Source organism: Urtica dioica, chromosome 1, assembly GCF_054948205.1.
Source record: "Urtica dioica subsp. dioica isolate 48M chromosome 1, U.dioica_male_clone48M_v1_H2, whole genome shotgun sequence".
NCBI classification, from domain to species: Eukaryota; Viridiplantae; Streptophyta; class Magnoliopsida; order Rosales; family Urticaceae; genus Urtica; species Urtica dioica.
Genome location: NC_142756.1, coordinates 22,784,115 through 22,805,241, shown reverse-complemented (window position 1 = coordinate 22,805,241; position 21,127 = coordinate 22,784,115).

Below are 21,127 nucleotides of genomic sequence, written 5' to 3'. Positions count from 1 at the left end.
TGCCAGCGGGATATTGGGTCTAGAGCTTAGTCGCTCTCTCAGATCATTGCCACGCCCAATGCGTTGAGCAGTGAGGTGGTCCCTAAGATCAGGGCTGGCCGTACGGAGGCGCCGGCTTTGCTTTCGGCGGTGCGCTCTCCGCGCGCCCTGACTTTTCGCAACATTCTCCCTCGGACCTAGTCGGTCGAGAGCCGAACGTCGGGAATTCCCTTCTTGAGAAGCTACCGGCGCATCGCCTGTTCAGGGTAAGGGATTCGACGGACCGGCTTCAAACACGGCGGGGAGTCCCCCATCCTTCGTGAGAGAAGTCTCGATATCCTCCGACTCACCAGTATCCTCATAATCAGGGTCGCGGCTTTCCTCGTTGAGGTTCTCAGGATCCCCGTTGGGGATCGTCGTGTCACGCATAGGTTGCTTCGCAGCCAGTCGGCTGTGGTACCTTGCGTTCTTCGCCTTCAGTCGGCGGATACTCTCCTCTAACTCCACGATGCGGTTGTCCCTGCTATCAGGAGATGGAGATGGTGAGCGGGTCGAGCTCTCTTCGTGGAGCGACTCTTCGTCACCATGCGCTCGGGAGCGCAAGAAGTATTTCTTGGTCCTAGCGACGTTTTCGGGGTTGTTCTCGCCCTCAGAACGTACGGGTGGTTGGCTACTCATCGTTTCTCAAGTTCGAGAAGGTTGAGTTCGCAGAAGAAAAGAAGAAGATGAATAGAAGGGATTTCGGGCTGAATAGGTCGGGAAGTACCCTCCTTCTAGCGCCAAAATATTGTCGCACGAAAATGAACAACTATTTAAAATCTCGGGCGGTTCGATCCAAGGCCGGACCAAGTGATCGCACCCGGGCCAAGAGTGTGAACTCGATAGTCTCGAGCTAGGGTTTCTCCGATCAACCCGCCTCTCGGGAGAGGTAGGGGGTGAGGAGGAGGAGTGACCGTGCCTTGGTTGTCGGCTGCCTACGTACCCGTGCGTGGGATCAGGTCAGAACGTAGTTCAAGCGTGTAGGATGCAGTATGAGGCGCGGAGCCTTGGCGGAAAGGCGTGCTCGATGAAGGAGACGGGGCGCGAGGAGTCCTCGACAGCGTCTCAGAACTTCGGAGATCGCGTACGCGTCTAGCGAGTTAGACGCGCGAGGGGAACTCTAGTTGAGAACCCTAGGGGCGTGCTTGAGCACCAGAGAACGTTCGGTCAAAGGGAGCGACGTCCGGGAAGTCCCCGTGAGTGCTTCGGAACCTTTGAGAACGAGGGAGGGAGAAGAGAGTCTGCTTCAGGCCAAATATGGCATCCAGAGAAGCAGAGGCGAGTAAGAAATCGAGCGTGTCGATAGGAGATGAAGAGAATTTTGTGTATTGAATAGGATTCAATGGGATGGCTTTCCCCTCAATGGGAGGGGTTTATATAGGTGTTTGGGGGCCTTAGAAGGTCCTTTTTTCGTCCATGTGGGACTAGGATCGCGCATGCCATCAAGTGGAGGCGCACGGCGCGCGCGACGTACAACGCGCGGCGAGCGGCGCGCGGCGCGCGGTGCAAGGGGTGCGGCGCGCGGGTCACCGGGCGCGGCGCGGGATGCGCGGCGCATGCGCGGCGCGGGATGCGCGGCGCATGCGCGGCGCGGGCACGTTCTGGCGCGGCGCGCTGCCCGGTGCATGGCTGGCCGGCGTAGCGTGTTGTGCGCGCGGCGAACGGCTCGTCTTGCCGGGCTCTTGCGGGCCTTCGAATACCATTATTCCCACGTGAAATAGGAAGGTTTCCACTTGACGAGAGTGACTCGACTCGAGGAGCGGAGCTCGACTCGACGAGAGTGACTAGTGGCTTGACTCGAGGAGCGATTCGAGAATGACTCGAGGCTCGGCTCGAGGAACAATTCAAGGCTCGACTCGAGGAGCGAAGCTCGACTCGAGGAGTCAAGAACTTGGGCGAGGGCTTGAAGATTTGCCGCTCTTCAGGACCTCCGGCCTGACCATCGGCCCTTTGAGCGACGTGCCTTCTTGGCGTCTCGGGTTTTCCGAAAACGACCGACAACAGAGGGTATTTGAAGTTCATATGCCACTATGGCACTATTAGCATAACAGTTGATTGGGGTCTTTTTTCAGCAGAGTATTTATTAAGCGATTGTATTTATGAAGAAAAGAGAGAAGTTCAATAATAATCCGCCATTGAAGATTGCCATAGACTAATTTAATTATTTTTAGAATTAATCCCATTTTTACCCCTGGACTCGTACCTCGATTACATTTTGCCCTCTCTACTTGAAAATGTTGCATTGGGAATCTCTTAACTAATGACGTTATTACACGTTGCCACTTCTGTCTAATTTTTTACGTTAAATGTCACGTTTTTTGTCACGTGAGATTTAAAGTATGTGCAATTATCAATATACCCTCGTTTTATTATTTTTATAATAATAAATTTAAAAAAACTCTTATTTCTCTTCTCTTCTTCTCTTTCTCCTTCTCCGAGGCATGTCCCCTCCATTTCTTCTTCTTTTTCTTCTCTCCTGAACCAACCCTCCCACCGAAGCATTGATGGCCTTATTGCTCACTTCTCTAGAGCTTCCCATCTGAAAACACAAAGAAAGCCCCAAATCGCAACACCAATAGCAATCCGAGCTATGCTCTTATTGAACTTTGATGAACAATCAAGAAGAATGGATTGTTGAACTTCAGACTGGTTTTTTTGGGTATCGATGAATAAGAGCAAAGCTCGGATTGCTATTGATGTTGCGATTTAAAATAAAACACACTAGCCCATGAAAGAGAAAAGACACGGACAAAAAAAAAAAGAAAGAAAGGAAAGAAAGGATGAGCGAAGGAGAAGAAGGAAAAAAAGAGGAAGGAAATGAGAGAGCCGAGAGAGAGAAAAGAAAGGAAAGAAAGGAAAGAAAAGAAGAAGAAGAAGAGAGCTGAGCGGGGGAGAGAGAGAACCGAGAGAGAGAGGGAAAGAGAACGAGTGAGAGCATGAGATAGAGAGCGACTGAGAAAGAGAGCTCGGTGAAGACACGTTGAAGCCGAGGGTGGTCGCATCTTCTCCACCGCGCAACCCACCTGCAAGAAACACGAAGTAAAAAAAACACACCCAACAAACCACAACTACAATGACTTCCATCATCACCATCATCTCTTCTGGGTTCGTCTTCTTAGTCATCAACTCGTGCAACCTCCAACACCATCTCCGCCCGCGCGCTTGAACCGAGAAAAGGAGCTGAGGAACGAGGACGAGGACGTGAAGATTTTGACCAGAATGTAAGCACAAACAAGTCAAGCACAAACAAGTCGTGAGATTGAGACTAAATTTCTAACGTAAAATAATTGAATGAGATATGTGTAGGCTCCACAATTTGAAACAATAACTAATGTATCGTTGAGAAATTTCATTTTGTACACTTCAAAATTATCAAAATATCAAGATTAGACCCACTAGTTTAATAATATCCGAAATTAGATTTTTGGATACTTTTCGGACAAAAATATCACTGAAATTCAAATAACCCATCTTACTCTCTCATTCCCTCTCATTTCAAACCCTCTTCATCTCTCTCTCTCAACCCACCAAATCCGACTCCCTCCATCAAATTCCGACTGATTCCGAGCGTCTCCAAGTCATTTCGATGAGTTTTCACCGGCGCTCAAGGTTGTCCAAGCTTCCACGAACTTCTCCAAGTGTTTGAAGGTTCCATAGCTCAAAATGACAAAAAAAAATGTTAGATTTTTATCTTTATGTCATGGTTTTATTGGTATAGGATAGTGTATATACATGTTTGGAGTGATTATTAGTGATTATTGGATGAAATAGTCGGATTTAGAAGGTTTTAGCTGAGTTAGGGTTTTGAAAAAATTGGATAAAAATCCGATGAATCTCATCGGATTTCATCGGATTCCGATGAAATCTGACGAACTCTGATGAGATTCATCGGATTTTTCCGACGACATTGAACCAAAAAAGTCTGATGAAATCCGCCAAAATCCGATGAACTCTGATTGCTCCGATAAAATCCACCAAAATCCGATGGTTTTTTATCAAGATCCGATGAAGGTCAAAATCCGATGGTTTAATTGATTTTTTTTTATTTATAATATTTTGAATAAATATACTAATACATGGATGTTTTTCATGATAAATTTACTAGTAATATTTTTTTTAATATTTATGTAACGATATACTTATAAATTGTTGTTTTTATGATTAATTTATTAAGAAGTTGTTGATTTTTTTTAATATTTTAGTAACATTATGCTTATAAATTGTTGTTGGTTATGATAAATTTACTAATAAATTGTTGATTTGTTTTTATATTTCAGTAACAATATACTTATACATTGTTGTTATGTTTTTATCTTTTAGGAGAAATCACTACTACATATTTCATTTTCTTGTGCGGAAGGATATTCGGTGCGACATGTCGCACCTAGGCATTGGGTGCGACATGTCGCACCAGATACCCTTCCAGAAAATAAAAATTTTTGCTGATTTTAAGTGGTATCGGGTGCGACATGTTGCACCCACTATCCGGTGCGACTAGTTTTAAAAATTTTAAGCGGGCGTAAAATCTCTCCTCTTATTTTCACTATCCTGAATACTATCTGGTGCGACTTGTCGTACCTAAACGGTCAACGGGTGTGACTTCTCGCACCGGATACCTTTCTAGAAAACATAAAATTTACTCTTTTTTAGTTGTATCGGATGCGACATGTCGCACCGAATACTTTCCGATGCGACATGCCGCACCGGATACACTTAACAAGTGCGACATGTCGCACCAGATACCTTTAATAGGTACTGTTGGAATCGATCTAGGGTTTAAGAAAAAGTTTAACGCTTCGTTAAGCGGCGGAATTTTAAAAATTTTCTTTTTAAGTAAAACTAGTTTTTACTAACCTAGACAAGAGCATATGCATGTAAATAAAAACTAATATGAGCTATAAAAGTTACTAACCTTTTTGATGCTTGAACGTTGATGAGCCTTTGGAAGGTTGGCAACGTTCGTCTCCCCTCGCAGCACGTCTCTCTTTTCTTTCCTCGGGAACTCGAGCAACCACGATAGTTTCTATCACTAAATCACTCGAAAAGAAGGAATTAGTGAGTGGGCACTTTTAAACACTACGACTTGAGAACGAGTCTCGAAGTCGCAGAGCTAAAGACTAGGTCGAGTGAGGACCTAGGTGCCAAGACAAGAGAAAACCGAAAATAAACTAGAGAGAGAGAGAAGAGGACTTCGGCCAAAGTTCTAGAGAGAGAGTCTCTCAAATCTCTTAAACTTGGATGATTCAATTGTGAGGAAATGGGGCTCCTATTTATAGGAGAGGTCTCACCTTCAATAAGGTAGTTTCCTCTTCTATAGAATATCACATATTCATGAGCAAAAATCCTTCATTTCCCATTCCTTGTTGGGCGCCCAAGGCTGCCTCCTAGAGGCAAGGATTTGTTTCCTTTTTTGTTCCTTGGCTTTCCCTTTTCTCACTTGGCCGAATTTCCCATTGCATGTGTGGGAAATTTGTTTCCTCTTTTTCTTTTGGCAAGTATCTAAATACATTTATGCACAAAATAAACTCTCTTTCCTTGGGTATTATGGGCGCCCATTTCACTTCTAGAAGGAGCTTCTAGAAGCTTCTTCATTTATTCATGAGAACATGAAAAAGGCCCATTAAGAGTTTTCAATAAAATTCTTATGAAATGAAATTAATTCACAAGGCCCAATGATCAAGTCATGGCCGAGTGAAACATGTCATAAAATGACCTTGTCAAAAAATTTATTGACATTCATTTCATCCTTTGTCTCAAAAGACAAAAATACTCTTTTAACTATTTTCGTTCTTGTTTTGGCTTAGCTTCCAGTTTAACTATTCCTATCGATGTGATTCGTGACAGTGACCTCATGGACCCAAATGAACAAAGCTTTAGCTAAACACTTGGACTCAAAAGTTCACAAACCTTTTCCAAGTTTAGCTTAATGTCAACTGACTCCACTAAAGAGCTGACACTGAAAATCTCTCGGTTCAAATGAATTTATTTTCTACTCAAGAATTCGACCTAATTATGATGAGCGGATCCACTGAATATTATCTATGTTTACCCTTCATGAATGTCATCAGCTAGTCGGGATTTACTAAATTACCATTTTACCCTTCTAGCTGTTATTTCCTCAACTCCTTTGTCGCTTGTGAATAAGTTAGAAACAATGTATTGACGAGGAGCTAACAAGTCACATTGTTTCATCCAAAAGAGTCAAGACTCAATTTGGACACTGGCCAGTTCATTTATTCACACTCCAAGGAACAAAGCATGAGGTGACATACATTGCATTTCAGCAATCTTGTACATGAATTCCATATCTATGAGAACTTCACAAAGTTACTCATGACAGACTCACAACTTAGTACTTCACCAATAGGCCTTGTTCGGAATCACATAGTGAGTCCGAACTTTGACTTTCTCAAATGAGAATACTAAGGTGTGAAATGGCATGTCTCATTTCAGGATTAAGGTAAGCATGATGCAATTCATACATAGTGACTTCGAGACATAAGAGGTTAAATGGTTTGTTCTTATCTTGTCTCTAGAAGTGCACTGGTCAATTCAGTACCTTCGGAAGATACCTAGAAGAACTATAGAGTTCCTAACTCTCAATGCCTCATAACCAGACATCATAGATTCTTCTAACAATCATACTGAGGTCAATAGTCCTTTGACCCTAAGATTGCGAATATATCGTTTTAAGCAAACTACGAAGAGTTTGTTCATGCAAATCTACATTTGTCTCTTCGTAAGTTGTTAAGTTTGTTTATGGACTAAAAGACTATGGTTTTATCATAAAGCTTCAGACAAGGAAGATTGAATGAACGTTTCAACTTTATTAATGAATGAATAGGCAATTACAAGCAAGAGTCTTCATGAGACTTTATTACATCAAATGTTCAAAATAAAGACTACAACTCTTCTTGTGGGCACCATTGACAACAAACTCCCACTTGACTCAAAGAAGGTGTGTGTAGTCCTTCATGCCTAATCCCTCACGATGTTGGTCGAAGACCTTGTTCGCTAGGGCCTTGGTGAATGGATCTGCGAGGTTGTCCACCGTTGAGATCTTCTTCACTTCCACGTCTCCGCGCTGCACGATCTCTCGAATCAAATGGTATTTCCTCTCAATATGCTTAGAGCGCTTATGGCTTCTAGGTTCCTTTGAGTTAGCGACAGCCCCACTATTATCACAATAAAGGGTCATGGGCTCGTCGACGTTTGGAACAACTTCCAAATACTTAAGGAACTTTCTAAGCCATACAGCCTCTTTGGATGCTTCACAAGCAGCCACATATTCTGCTTCCATTGTGGAGTCAGCAATGCAAGATTGCTTAATACTTCTCCACACAACAGCTCCACCATTAAGGATGAGCACAGATCCCGAAGTGGATTTCCTGGAATCCTTATCCGCTTGAAAATCGGAGTCGGTATATCCCGTCATAGTCAGGTCAGTACCTGAGTATGTAAGCATCAAGTTCCTAGTTCTTCGAAGATACTTAAGAACATGCTTAACAGCAATCAAGTGCTCGGGTCCAGGGTTGGATTGGAAACGACTAACTACGCCAACGGCGAAACATATATCAGGTCGGGTGCAAAGCATAGCATACATGAGCCTTCCTACGGCAGAGGCGTAAGGAATTTTCCTCATGTCTTCAATCTCTTGTGCAGTCTTGGGAGACTGGTCCTTAGAGAGTGAAACTCCATGCCTAAAGGGTGTTTGACCCCTCTTGCAGTCTTGCATCGAGAAGCGATCCATCACCTTATCAATATAAGATGCTTGAGAGAGCGACAGGGTCCGGTTTTTCCTATCTCGAAAGATTTGGATTCCCAGAATGTACGCGGCTTCTCCTAGATCCTTCATATCGAATTGCTTTGCTAGCCAGACCTTAACCTCAGATAATTTACCCACGTCATTACCAATGAGTAGTATATCATCGACATATAGTACCAGAAACACAACTTTGCCTTCGTGTATTAACTTGTAAACACAAGGCTCATCTATTGACTGTTCAAAGCCGAAGCTCTTTACAGTTTCATCGAATCTAATATTCCATGACCTAGATGCTTGCTTTAGTCCATAAATGGATTTAAGCAACTCACAAACCTTGGTCTCTTGACCTTTATCCACGAAACCGTCTGGTTGAGCCATGTAAATGCGCTCGTCAAGATTGCCATTCAGAAAGGCTGTCTTGACATCCATTTGCCAGATCTCATAGTCGAGAGCTGCAACTATGGATAGGAGTATGCGGATGGATTTAAGCATCGCGACTGGCGAGAAGGTTTCTTCATAGTCAATCCCTTCTTGTTGGGTATAACCCTTCGCCACAAGTCGTGCTTTGAACGTCTCGACGTTCCCATCAGGACCCCTTTTCTTCTTGTATATCCACTTACACCCTACGGGTTTAATCCCTTCAGGAAGGTCTACAAGTTTCCAGACTTTGTTGACATACATCGAGTGCATCTCAACTTTCATGGCGTCAAGCCAAAGGTTTGATTCAGAACAAGCCATTGCTTGGCTATAGGAAACAGGATCATCCATGTCGGAGACGGCTACAAGAGAGTCTCCATAAGACATGTACCTGTCAGGCTTTTGAGTAGCCCTCCCACTACGTCTAAGTACTACTTGACGAGATTCTGACGAGTTAGGTTGTGTTTCAGTTGGGGTAAGAACAGTTCTTACAGATGAGGTAGAAGCTTCCTCACCCAACTTTTCTTCAAGCACAATTTTGCTTCTAGGTTTCGCATCCTTCATAAAGTCCTCCTCGAGGAAACGAGCATTCGTGCTAACGAAAGTCTTATCGTCCTCGGGACTATAGAAAGTAAAACCTTTGGTTTCCTTCGGATATCCTACAAACAGGCACAATTCTGACCTACTAGCCAACTTGCTAGTCTTTTGCCTTAGCACGTGTGCAGGGCAACCCCAAATTCGGATGCGGCCAAGATTCACTTTACGGCCAGTCCATCGTTCATAAGGAGTACCAGGAACCGTTTTGGACGGAACTTGGTTCAGAATATAAGCGGCTGTTTCGAGGGCATATCCCCAAAAGGAAAGCGGGAGTGATGAGTAACTCATCATTGATCTAACCATCTCCATAAGAGTTCGGTTTCTTCTCTCTGACACTCCGTTTTGTTGAGGTGTGCCAGGTGCGGTAAGCTGAGAAGTGATACCTTCTTCTTTAAGAAAGTCATCGAACTCTCCAGACATATACTCACCACCTCGATCGGATCGAAGGGTTTTGATCACTTTGCCTGTTTGCTTTTCCACTAAAGCCCTAAAGACCTTAAATACGTTAAAGGTCTCGGATTTGTGTTTAAGCAAATAGACAAACCCATATCTTGAGTAATCGTCAGTGAAGGTAACGAAGTATTCGTATCCTCCACGTGCCTGTTGGTTGAGCGGACCACATACATCAGAATGTATTAGTTCCAGCAACTCAGTGGCTCTTCGACCCTTATCGGAGAAAGGTCGCTTAGTCATTTTTCCTTCTATGCAGGATTCACAAGTAGGTAGTGAACCTATTGCAGAGGCTTGGAGTGGACCATCCCTCACAAGTCTCTTAATCCTATCTAGACTGATATGACCAAGTCTTAAGTGCCAGAGGTATGTTGATTTTGTTAGATCGGAGGACTCAGAAAGTTTGATCCTCTTTGGCTCCCTAATTAGATCGTTATCTATTTCGGTGTCTAAAAGAGAAGGTTGAGTGGGATAGATGTAAAAAAGACCATTCTTCATACATGCATCAGTGACGAAAGAATTAGAAAAAGAAATACGAATTCCATTCTTTATAAACTTTAAATAATAATCTTGCTCGAAAAGTTGAGCAACAGATACTAGGTTTTTCCCAAAGGAAGGAACATAATAAACATTATTCAAATTTAAAGTTCGATCTTCAAAAGATAGCGTCACGGATCCCACAGCCTTCGCAGACACCACGCTCTCATCACCCCACTTGAAGCAGAAGTCGCCATCCTCTAAGCTTTTGCTTTTCCTAAAACCAGTCAAGGAGCAGCAAATGTGGTTAGTAGCAGCGGAGTCAATAATCCACGATGATACATTATCAGCTACTAAACAGGCTTCAGTAACAAGTACAATACCTTTAGCTTTGGTTTTGAGGTAGGCGGGACAGTTCCTACGCCAGTGACCAGGCTCGTTGCAGTGGTGGCACTTGTCTTTAGACTTGTCCACCTTCGGAGCCTTTGGCGCCTTCTTCTTTGCTTGAACCTTAGGTTGGTTCTTCTTCTCGGCGTTGCGAGGTCTCTTCTTAGATCCAGAGGTGGAGGCAGTAGCATGTACTTCTCCTTGAGCCCTCTTTTTCTTAGTGAGTGCCTCAGCGGTTTGAAGTTCCTTCATGAGCTCGGTAACAGTGTACTCCAGCTTGTTCATGGAATAGTTCAACTTGAAGGTATCAAAGGTTTCGGGGAGAGTTTCCAAGATCATATCTATTTTAGTCTCCCCATCAATCTCAGATCCAAGAATCTCCATCTCGTTGAGATAGCTAATGATCAGCATCATATGATCTCTAACGGGAGTTCCAGCCTTCATACGACAGTTCATGAATTGTCGGACCGCTTGTTGCCTAGCTTGACGTCCTTGCCCTCCAAACATCTCATGGAGATTGTAGAGCATATCGGTGGCAGTTTCGAAATCACGATGTTGTTGTTGCAACACATTGTTCATCGATGCCAAAATATAGCATCTCGCAATCTCATCGGATCGAAGCCAGGCCGCCAGGACGTCTTTCTCCTCTTGCGTCGAATCATCATTCGTTTGAGGACAGGGGGTGGTGAGAACCCATTTGTGCTTGTCGACAGTAAGGACTATGTCGAGGTTACGTTTCCAGTCGACGTAATTGTCGCCTTCGAGTTTATTCGAGGAAAGAATTGTTGAGAGAGGGTTGAGAGACATATTGCCTATAACAGTTGAAACAAGTTTATGATTAGTCTTTGGTTTAGGATTTAAGTTTTATTAAGACTTTTGTAAAACCCAAAGGTGTTATAAACTAAATGATAATTTACTCCCTCAAGAGAAGGCCGCAAAAAATCTCCATTTATAAGTAAATGACACATCATTAATGCTAAGCCAAGATGTCAGTACATCATTTTGACTAGCCACCTTGTAAATTGGTTTGATCACTCACATCCTTTCGCAGAGCCTTAAGGAAGGATACTAGGGATTGAGCCTAAGTGTGCAACCAACCACTTAGTCCAAAAGATCAGCTTTGAAAAACAATCCCCCAAGGGGAGGCCTTGCCATCATTGCATCACTCTCGGACGTAGCTCATTGAGCAATGATCGAAGCAACAACGCCTTGGAGTACTCACATTTAAGTGAGGGTCGCAAGAGCGGCTCTTAGTCCCACGTTATTGCATCTTTCATTAGTGTTGGGGATCGCGGGTTACAAACAACGAGTATAACCCTCCCACTTAGTTTTTGGAGATGGTTCATCGACTCTTTTAAGTTCGGAAACAGATTTCCTAGTTAGAGAGCGACAGAGCGGACAACTAGAAGAGAATCCTAGATCGACATGTTCAGAGCAGTATTAGTGCATAAAGGCACAAGGGACATACTCGATCTTTTCCTATTTTCTATTTCGGGAAAGTGCGTGAGGGAAGTGTGAACTTCAACTCACTCGAACACTTGAAAGTTTGAGATTACACATCTTTTTATTTTTCGGTTTTGTCTACAAAGAGACCTCCCACTCAAAATTTCAAGAGCATATAGATTTTGAACATATGTGATATAGATATAGTTTTGAAAACATTTTGAAAATTTATTTGATTTGGATGACAAAATATTTTCAAGTTTGAAAGTGAAAACGGTTTTTCAAAATTCAAACTAGTTTTGTAAAAATTCAATTTCAATTAATCTTTCAAAAATCAAAACTTTTTAATCTTACACATCATGTTTATAATCATATGAAAAACATTTTTGCTCAAGAAAGTTTTCTCATTAGAGTTCTATAACTCATGGTAGTGGGGTTTGAAAATCCGGATTTCTAAAAAAACTGGAGTTTCAGACAGCCGCGCACCTCGGAGTAAAATCGCCATAACTGGCGGCTCCGATGTCCTTTTGAGCCGAAACCGGTGGCATTGGACAGAGGACAGACAGAGCTTTAATTTGATTTAAGAATCATTAAATTTCGATTTCTGAGCAGAGAGTTATGCCGCTTTTAATGCGGGTTTACATTCCAGCTCGAAGAAAAAGAAATAAATTAAAGCTTTGTCCTTTTAGATGCGAAAAAGAATCGAGTGTAACGGAACGTTTTAAGATGTTGATTTAAGCTTTTATTTGTGTTTTATTAGCAGGGTAATAACATAGAATAAAAGAAATAACAACATGCATAAAACGATTCAAGTAAATAAACGAAACTAGCAAGAAAATAAAACTAGTCACAAAATTTACTCGAAAAATCTCAAACCTTTAAAACACGTTTTTCAATATAAAAAATTAAAAACTTTTAGAACTGATTCTAATGTGTTTTAACATCATCCCAAACTCATAGGAAATCAACATGGTTTTTAATTTAAAGGCATGAGCAATAAATTAAAAAAGGATCTAAGATTACAATTCTAACTTGTCACAAAATTAGTAAACTTTCGAAAACGATTTTCAAGCTCATAATTTAAAAACATGCACATGCATTCCTTTGACCATAGCTCTGATACCATTTGTTGGAATCGATCTAGGGTTTAAGAAAAAGTTTAACGCTTCGTTAAGCGGCGGAATTTTAAAAATTTTCTTTTTAAGTAAAACTAGTTTTTACTAACCTAGACAAGAGCATATGCATGTAAATAAAAACTAATATGAGCTATAAAAGTTACTAACCTTTTTGATGCTTGAACGTTGATGAGCCTTTGGAAGGTTGGCAACGTTCGTCTCCCCTCGCAGCACGTCTCTCTTTTCTTTCCTCGGGAACTCGAGCAACCACGATAGTTTCTATCACTAAATCACTCGAAAAGAAGGAATTAGTGAGTGGGCACTTTTAAACACTACGACTTGAGAACGAGTCTCGAAGTCGCAGAGCTAAAGACTAGGTCGAGTGAGGACCTAGGTGCCAAGACAAGAGAAAACCGAAAATAAACTAGAGAGAGAGAGAAGAGGACTTCGGCCAAAGTTCTAGAGAGAGAGTCTCTCAAATCTCTTAAACTTGGATGATTCAATTGTGAGGAAATGGGGCTCCTATTTATAGGAGAGGTCTCACCTTCAATAAGGTAGTTTCCTCTTCTATAGAATATCACATATTCATGAGCAAAAATCCTTCATTTCCCATTCCTTGTTGGGCGCCCAAGGCTGCCTCCTAGAGGCAAGGATTTGTTTCCTTTTTTGTTCCTTGGCTTTCCCTTTTCTCACTTGGCCGAATTTCCCATTGCATGTGTGGGAAATTTGTTTCCTCTTTTTCTTTTGGCAAGTATCTAAATACATTTATGCACAAAATAAACTCTCTTTCCTTGGGTATTATGGGCGCCCATTTCACTTCTAGAAGGAGCTTCTAGAAGCTTCTTCATTTATTCATGAGAACATGAAAAAGGCCCATTAAGAGTTTTCAATAAAATTCTTATGAAATGAAATTAATTCACAAGGCCCAATGATCAAGTCATGGCCGAGTGAAACATGTCATAAAATGACCTTGTCAAAAAATTTATTGACATTCATTTCATCCTTTGTCTCAAAAGACAAAAATACCCTTTTAACTATTTTCGTTCTTGTTTTGGCTTAGCTTCCAGTTTAACTATTCCTATCGATGTGATTCGTGACAGTGACCTCATGGACCCAAATGAACAAAGCTTTAGCTAAACACTTGGACTCAAAAGTTCACAAACCTTTTCCAAGTTTAGCTTAATGTCAACTGACTCCACTAAAGAGCTGACACTGAAAATCTCTCGGTTCAAATGAATTTATTTTCTACTCAAGAATTCGACCTAATTATGATGAGCGGATCCACTGAATATTATCTATGTTTACCCTTCATGAATGTCATCAGCTAGTCGGGATTTACTAAATTACCATTTTACCCTTCTAGCTGTTATTTCCTCAACTCCTTTGTCGCTTGTGAATAAGTTAGAAACAATGTATTGACGAGGAGCTAACAAGTCACATTGTTTCATCCAAAAGAGTCAAGACTCAATTTGGACACTGGCCAGTTCATTTATTCACACTCCAAGGAACAAAGCATGAGGTGACATACATTGCATTTCAGCAATCTTGTACATGAATTCCATATCTATGAGAACTTCACAAAGTTACTCATGACAGACTCACAACTTAGTACTTCACCAATAGGCCTTGTTCGGAATCACATAGTGAGTCCGAACTTTGACTTTCTCAAATGAGAATACTAAGGTGTGAAATGGCATGTCTCATTTCAGGATTAAGGTAAGCATGATGCAATTCATACATAGTGACTTCGAGACATAAGAGGTTAAATGGTTTGTTCTTATCTTGTCTCTAGAAGTGCACTGGTCAATTCAGTACCTTCGGAAGATACCTAGAAGAACTATAGAGTTCCTAACTCTCAATGCCTCATAACCAGACATCATAGATTCTTCTAACAATCATACTGAGGTCAATAGTCCTTTGACCCTAAGATTGCGAATATATCGTTTTAAGCAAACTACGAAGAGTTTGTTCATGCAAATCTACATTTGTCTCTTCGTAAGTTGTTAAGTTTGTTTATGGACTAAAAGACTATGGTTTTATCATAAAGCTTCAGACAAGGAAGATTGAATGAACGTTTCAACTTTATTAATGAATGAATAGGCAATTACAAGCAAGAGTCTTCATGAGACTTTATTACATCAAATGTTCAAAATAAAGACTACAACTCTTCTTGTGGGCACCATTGACAACAGGTACGACATGTCACATCGGATTTTAGATAAGTTATAAAACCCGACTTTCTTCTTCTTCGTCGCCTCTCTTTGCAACTCCCTCTCTAATCCCTTCACTTTCTCTCTCTCCTCCTTCTCTCTCGTCCCTTCTCTGTCTCTCGTCCTTCTCTTTCATCTCTCCTCGACCTTCCTCGCCGGTCCTCCTCGACCTTCTCTCGTCTTGCACCTTCGCCCCGAACAGCACGGCCCTCCTCGCCGGTCCTGCTCGCTGCCGCCCCACCTCCTCGGCCTCTCCGGCTGCGCGCCCCTCCTCCTCCATCATGAGGAGAGCCGGTCCTCCTTGCCGCCGCCCCACCTCAGCCTTGGCCATTGCCTCCCCGAACCCCGTCGACCTCCACTATGCGTCATTGCTTCCCCGGACCCCGCCTTGGTTGAAGCTATCGTGGAAGGTGAGATACTTCAAATAAAACCCAGTGATTGTTGCATTTCTCTTCAATAATGGAAATCTGATCTCTTGTGTCCGGTTTTTGTTCGTCGACCAGGTGAGCCATTCGATCGGCGACTTGTACTTGAAGCACAATGAGTTCACTCTTCCCCTGGGTCACCTGAAACACATTGACCCTCCGTTGACCGAAACAACCTTGTCTTCCATCCCCACAGTCTACACAAGATAGCTCAACAAGCGAGACCGATTCTTGATCTTCGCCTTCGACGGCCCTTGGGAAATTCTCACAAACAGAAGAGCCGTCGAGATCGTGTTGAATAACCCGTGAAACGTAAGTATACATACATTTTGCTTTACTGACCCGCGAAAGCTTTAATTAGCTCTGAAATGTTGAGATTTGGTAGTAAATTGAATACATTCTGCAAGTATTCAATTATAAACAAAGAATAAGGGTAAGATTTCATATATTAGAAAAAAAAACACAACGAAGAACGGTAAAAGCAAAATATAGCAAACAAGTATAATGGATGGAACAAAACTTGTAGATGATATAGGATTTCATGGTTTAATGGGAGTTTCGGCTTAATGACAAGGTCGAGATAGCTCCGGATCTCCCACAGTCATAAATCCAAATCTTTCAAGGCTGTAAGTTTCCCACTCGAGCCCAATGTACCACACTCCGAGTGAGCCGCCGCAACTGACTTCGGAGGAGGAGCGAGACCTCCGGCTTGGCCACGAGGGCTGGACAGGCTCTGCCGCGAGTGCGCCGACGCTGGTCTCCCTTTATCCATCGACGTCGAGCACACCGCTATCGCATCAGGTAAGTTATTTTTTTTTTCTTTTTTTGTGTATGTATTTATTTAATTAGTAAGTAAATCTAATTAGTTCTAATTATAATTAATAATTAGTAATAAGTAATGTTAGTCTAGTGTAATAATTGTTAATTGCAAATGATGTATTTTAATTTCATTTAATTTGAAATATGTTTAGAATATGATTAATTAGTTTAAGTTAATTGTAATTTTACATGTTAAAATTAGTTAAGTAACATGTTTAGGTAGTTTGACAAATTTAATTGTAATTTAAATTTAATTGTAATAAATTTAGTAACATGTTTAAGATGTTAATTTAAGTTATTATAATTATAAATGAGTTAAATTGAGTTAATTGTAATATGTGTAGTTTAATTAATTAGTAATATGTTAAACCGAGCCATGGAGGCTCGGTTTAGGATTTACAATTGTTACTTCATTTAGAATTGCTAGGAAATTAACATATAATTTCAACATTAAGTTAAAAAATTATTTCCTTAGAGTTTAGTTTATTAATATGATAGTTCTGGATGGTTTATATCTTTTTAAACGTGTTTGCAAGTTTTTGGTGTGTCGGTATTATAGGGGAAACTCTGTCAAAATTTCAGTAGAGTTTCTAATTAATTAGTTTCATAATCTCTCTTTCATTCTACTAAATTCGTTATTCGTCCCTTAACAATAACCGTTTTTAACCCTCTCGTTCAGTGGCATGTCAAATCCAAGTAGAGATTGGATTACCGAGAGCGATCGGTTGAGCTTGCAGTATAAAACAGGGGTTAACGAGTTTTTCCGCCTTGCAAGCTGACAACCGAACGAAAATGGCCAATATCCTTGTCCTTGCAAGTCTTGCAACAACGTGAGATGGCACGATATCGGGATTCTAAAGAATCTCCTCATAAACAAGGGGTTTACCCCGAGCTACACTAAATGGTATCATCACGGCGATCGCTCATTCTTAATCGTGAAGAAGATGTCATCGAAACTAATCAGAGATGAGTCAGAGGATTGCACGATGCTTTGCATAATCTCATGGATCACGAGGATTTTGACGACTTTACGGATCCAACCCCGAGTGTGGTGCATGCATAGGAGCAAATGGAAGACCTATTCGCTGAGTTGGAAGTGGAATTATACCCTGGATGCAAAGAGTTTTCGTCATTGTCCTTTTTGGTTTCGTTGATGCACATCAAAGTCACGAACCATTGGACGAACAAGTCGTTCACAGAACTCTTGCAGCTCTTGAAGATGTCTCATCCAATTGGTAACTGAATTCTGGAAAAACACTACGAGGCAAAGGCAAAGTTGAAGCATTTTGGCATGGAGTACGAGATGATCGACCTGTGCACCAATGATTGTGTCCTATTTTGAAAGGATCTCGAGAAAGCTGAAGTGTGCCCGGTTAGCAATGAGAGCAAATGGAAGCCAACCTGAAAGAAGATACCGTAAAAGATATTGCGATATTTCCCCCTGAAAGATCGATTGAAGCGATTGTACGCTTCTCGACACACGTCGCTTCAGATGCAATGGAACAAAAGAGATCGCATCAAGGAAGAAGACGTTTTGCGACATCCTGCGGATGGTACGAAGTGGAAGAATCTGGACGAGAGATACCCAGGTTTTGCAGCAGAGCCTTGGAACGTGCGGCTTGGACTAGCTTCTGATGGGTTCAACCTGTTGGGGAAATGAGTCTAGCGTACAACCTGTGGCCCGTGGTACAAACTGCGTACAACTTGATGCCTTAGTTGTACATGAAAAAAGAGTACCTGATGCTAACTCTTCTGATACCCGGGCCGAGCTCACCTGGAAAAGACATGGACATGTTCTTGCAGCGAGTTGTCGATCTCATCATATGATAATGTCAAAGAAATTTATTGACATTCATTTCGTCCTATGTCCTAAAAGACAAAAATACCCTTTAGACAATTTTTGAAAAACTTGCCTCGTTCTTGTTTTGACTTAGCTTCTAGTTTAACTATTCCTACTCGATATGATTTGTGACTGTGACCTCATGGATCCAAATGAACAAAGCTTGAGCTAAATATCTGGACTCAAAAGTTCACAAACCTTTTCCAAGTTTAGCTTAATGTCAACTGACTCCACTAAAGAGTTGACACTGAAAATCTCTCGGTTCAAATGACTTTATTTTCTACTCAAGAATTCAACCTAATTGTAATGAGTGGATCCACTGAATATTATCAATATTTACCCTTCATGAATATCATCAGCTAGTCGAGATTTACAAATTTACCATTTTACCCTTCTAGCTGTTATTTCCTCAAGTCCTTTGTCGCTTGTGAATAAGTTAGAAACAATGTTTTGACGAGGAGCTAACAAGTCACATTGTTTCATCCAAAAGAGTCAAGACTCAATTTGGACACTGGCCAGTTCATTTATTCACAATCCAAGGAATAAAGCATGAGGTGATATATATTGCATTTCAGCAATCTTGTACATGAATTCCATATCTATGAGAACTTCACAAAGTTACTCATGACATCTTCACAACTTAGTACCTCACCAATAGGTCTTGTTCAGAATCACATACTGAGTCTGAACTCTGACTTTCTCAAATGAGAATACGTAAGCTGTGAAATGGCATGTCTCATTTCAGGATTAAGGTAAGCATGATGCAATTCATACGTAGTGACTTCGAGACATAAGAGGTTAAATGGTTTGTTCTTATCTTGTCTCTAGAAGTGCACTTGTCAATTCAGTACCTTCGGAAGATACCTAGAAGAACTATAGAGTCTCCAACTCTCTATGTCTCATAACCAGACATCATTGATTCTCCTAACAATCATACTGAGGTCAATAGTCCTTTGACCCTTAGATTGCTAATATATCTTTTTAAGCAGACTATGAAGAGTTTGTTCATGCAAATCTACATTTGTCTCTTCGTAAGTTGTTAAGTTTGTTTATGGACTAAAGACCAAGGTTTTATCATAAAGCTTCAAACAGACAAGGTAGAATGAATGAACGTTTCAACTTTTATTAATGAATAAGAAATTACAAACAAGAGTCTTCGTGAGACTATATTACATCAAATGTACACAAATAGCCACTACTACTCTTCTTGTGGCACCATTGACAACAAACTCCCACTTGACTCAAAGAAAATGTGAGTAGTCCTTCATGCCTAATCCTTCTCGATGTTGGTCGAAGACCTTGTTCGCTAGGGCCTTGGTGAATTGATATGCCAGGTTGTCCACCGTTGAGATCTTCTTCACTTCCATGTCTCCGCGTTGCACGATCTCTCGAATCAAATGGTATTTCCTCTCAATATGTTTAGAGCGCTTATGGCTTCGAGGTTCCTTTGAGTTAGCGACAGCCCCACTATTATCACAATAAAGGGTCATGGGCTCGTCGACGTTTGGAACAACTTCCAAATACTTTAGGAATTTTCTAAGCCATACAGCCTCTTTGGATGCTTCACAAGCAGCCAGATATTCTGCTTCCATTGTGGAGTCAGCAATGCAAGATTCCTTAATACTCCTCCACACAACAGCTCCACCATTAAGGATGAACACAAATCCCGAAGTGGATTTCCTGGAATCCTTAACCGCTTGAAAATCAGAGTCGGTATATCCCGTCATAGTCAGGTCAGTACCTGAGTATGTAAGCATCAAGTTCCTAGTTCTTTGAAGATACTTGAGAATATGCTTAACAGCAATCCAGTGCTCGGGTCCAGGGTTGGATTGAAAACGGCTAACTACACCAACTGCGAAGCAGATATCAGGTCTAGTGCAAAGCATAGCATACATGAGACTTCCAACAACTAAGTCGTAAGGAATTTTTCTCATGTCCTCAATCTCTTGTGCAGTCTTGGTAGATTGGTCCTTAGAGAGCGAGACTCCATGCCTAAAGGGTGTTTGGCCCTTCTTGGAATCTTGCATCGAGAAGAAATCCATCACCTTATCAATATAACATGCTTGAGAGAGCGACAGAGTCCGGTTCTTCCTATCTCGAAAGATTTGGATCCCCAGAATGTACGCGGCTTTTCCTAGATCCTTCATATCGAATTGCTTTGCCAGCCAGACCTTAACCTCAGATAATTTACCCACATCATTGCCTATGAGTAATATATCATCGACATATAGTACCAGAAACACAACTTTGCCTTCGTGTATTAACTTCTAGACACAAGGCTCATCTACTGACTGTTCAAAGCCGAAGCTTTTCACAGTTTCATCGAATCTAATATTCCATGACCTAGATACTTGCTTTAGTCCATAAATGGACTTAAGTAACTCATAAACCTTGGTCTCTTGACCTTTATCCATGAAACGGTCTAGTTGAGCCATATAAATGCACTCGTCAAGATTGCCATTCAGGAAGGCAGTCTTGACATCCATTTGCCAGATCTCATAGTCGAGAGCTGCAGTTATGGATAGAAGTATGCGGATGGATTCAAGCAACACGACTGGCGAGAAGGTTTCTTCATGGTCAATCCCTTCTTGTTGGGTATAACCCTTAGCCACAAGTCGTGCTTTGAACGTCTCAACGTTCCCATCCGGACCCCTTTTCTTCTTCTATATCCACTTACACCCTACGGGTTTAACCCCTTCGAAAGGTCTACAAGTTTCAAGATTTTGTTGACATACATCGAGTGCATTTCAACTTTTATGGCGTCAAGCCAAAGGTGTGATTCAGAACAACCATTGCTTGGCTATAGGAAACAGGGTCATCCATGTCGGAGACGGCTACAAGAGAGTCTCCATAAGACATGTACCTGTCAGGCTTTTGAGTAGCCCTCCCACTACGTCTAAGTACTACTTGACGAGATTCTGATGAGTTAGGTTGTGTTTCAGTTGGGGTAAGAACAGTTCTTACAGATGAGGTAGAAGCTTCCTCACCCAACTTTTCTTCAAGCACAATTTTGCTTCTAGGCTTTGCATCCTTCATAAAGTCTTCCTCATGGAAACGAGCATTCGTGCTAACGAATGTCTTGTCGTCCTCGGGACTATAGAATGTGAAACCTTTGGTTTCCTTTTGATATCCAACAAACAGACACAATTCTGACCTACTAGCCA